Genomic DNA, 2,666 nt, shown 5'->3' on the forward strand with positions numbered 1-2,666 from the left:
CCCTCAGACTCCCACGAGTTTTCGGAGTCAGGATATCCCCGCCACTTCACAAGATATTATGTCTGACCCCGGTGACGACGTCGTCTTACTAGACGTTCCACGTGATAGTGGACGTCACAGTTCTCATCGAGAGGAGTCGGTGGCGGGCGGTGACAAACGGTTCGACCGCCGCCTGGTTACTCGTGATGCTATTTGAGCCCTTGAGGACGAGATCTGTCGTTCTCGGAGCTCTGCTGAGTATCATGCTGAAATAGCAACTCGCTGTGCGGACGCTCTTGACGATTTGGAGCGCGTCGTGCGCCGGCTGCCTCACCATGAGGACATCCACGCTCTCTCGGAGTGACTCCTAGCCGTGGAGCAAGCGAATGTGTCGCTGCATGCGACGGTGGAGCGCTTGGTGCGTTGTAGATGGAGGTTGTAGCACTCCGTGCTCATAACCAGTTGCTGGTTCAGCCGCGGGCCCGTGTGATCCACTCCGGCCCCAACGCTTCCACGTTCACTAGCGCTGGATCCTGGTACGGCTTGAGCAAGCCCACGTAAAATACCGGGTGGATGCGCATCATTTCGAAAGGTTCAGCGTGTACGCTAGGCCCCGTATGACCACAACCTTAAACGGTCCGATAAACTGTGAACGAAGCTTCGTCTTGAAGATAGCAGAGGCTGCATGTGTAGGCAGGTTTGTTGAATTTAATAAAACCAGCCCCCCTGACCTTAAAGCTTTCCACTTTGCCTCTTCTATTTTCACCTGCATATTGTCTGCAGGTCTTGGCTTTTAGCCATCGCATTGCGAACCTGTCGTAGGACACTCAGTCTGGAAGACACAAAGTCATCGACTTCTTTGCGGACAGTGAGGGGGCTGATAACAGCTAACCTTTCGGCTATTTCTCCCCCACCAAGCCCTGAGCCATGGGATGGAGGCGTCAACGGGACGCGAGGGTGAATCAGCTCGTTCACGTAGAACGGACTGCATGTTATGTGCAAACTTTACGAGTGGCAACATGGCGCTCCAGCGCCTTAGCTTCTCAGCGCAGACGCTGCGAAGAACGTCTTAGATGACGCGATTGTTTGACCATCGGTCTGCGGATGATCCGCTGTCGACATACTTGGTGTCTAGCACCTTGAAGATAGTCGACCAAAATTTTCCCGTGAAACAGGGGTCTCTATCAGAGACAATCGACTCTGGGAGTCTGCCTTGTCGAAAAACGCGATCCACGAACAGCGTTGCTGTACAGACTCCGTCGATGGTGTCTGGCACCTCCGCCAAATGAGCCATCTTACTCAACGGGTCACGACAACCGTGTTGCCCGCCGAATCTTTCGGCAGGACAAACACAAAGCCCAAACTCATGGACTGCCAGCACCCGGTGGGTACCGGTAAGCTGGCCAGCGGCGCAGCCGCATTTGGAGTGTATTCACCCGTTGACACGTCTCACGCGTGCGCACATAGGTGCTCGTCCATTTGTACAACTTGAGCCACCAATAGTGGAGACTCACGGAGTTGTACGTTTTCTCACGACCGAGATGACCACTGAGTGGCGTGTCATGAGCCTCATAGAGGATGCGATATTTCAAATCCTCATCATGAGGATCCAAAATTCGTGGTGTACCCGTTGATTCGGTGCTATAATACAGCAAGCCGTCATTCAACGAATATCGGTGCAATCATGCACGCAGTCTCTGTCACAATTTCTTGTCCGATTCAATAAACCCCCTTGCTCCCAAGAGCCCGTAGCAGCGATACACACATCCCATCACCCGCATATGCGGTGCGGATCAAATCAGTCACAGACGACGTTACAGTTGGAACATGAGCAAGATCATAGTCTGGTCTGCGTGACAACGCATCAGCCAAAGCATTCTGCTTTCCCAGCTTATACTTCACCTCGAAGTTATATTCCGCAAAGAAGGATAGCCGTCTAGCCATCCTCTGCGAGAGGTGGGGCGACTGAGTCGCAGTGCGTAGTGACACATGATTTGTATAGATCACGAACGGCTTGGAGCCGAGCAGGTGGACCCTGAACTTGATAAGTGCATACTTCATCGCGTGTAGCTCATTGTCCTGGACTGGGAAGTTCTTCTATGCAGCTCTGAGCTGTCGAGGTTCGAGTGCGATCACCCGATCTCGCCCCTCGGCGTCTGCTTGCAGTAGTGAACAGCCGATGGCAAAGTCCGAAGCGTCACAGACGACGCTGAGAGGGCGATCAAGGTCTGGTAGCGCCAGTATTGGTGCGTACAGGTGGCTGTCTTTGACCCCGTCAGAAGCCTCCTGATGTTCGGTGATCCAACACCATTCCGCCTCCTTTTTAAGGAGATTGGATAATGGCCGAGCCATTTTTGCGTAATTTACGCTGTACTTGTGCAAGTTATTAAACATACATAGTCACTTACGCAAGTCCTTCTGGTTCTTTGGAATCGGCCACTTTGACCATAGGCTCGAAGGCCACGCTTCCCAATGAAGCACCATAAAAAAGGGAATTTCTTCTGCGCCAAAGATGCACTTGTCTGCATTGGCGTACAATTTGTTCGTGTGCATGCACTCAAGCCACGCTCTTAGATGGACGATGTGGTTCTCCTCATCCGTCCTTCCGTGCTCAGGACGACTGTGAATAAAAATGTCGTCAAAGTATATCTGTGCATACGCCCTGTGGGGCCTGAACAACTGCGTCA

Source organism: Plasmopara halstedii (genome assembly GCF_900000015.1).
Source record: "Plasmopara halstedii genome assembly, contig: Scaffold_1898, whole genome shotgun sequence".
Classification (NCBI taxonomy): domain Eukaryota; phylum Oomycota; class Peronosporomycetes; order Peronosporales; family Peronosporaceae; genus Plasmopara; species Plasmopara halstedii.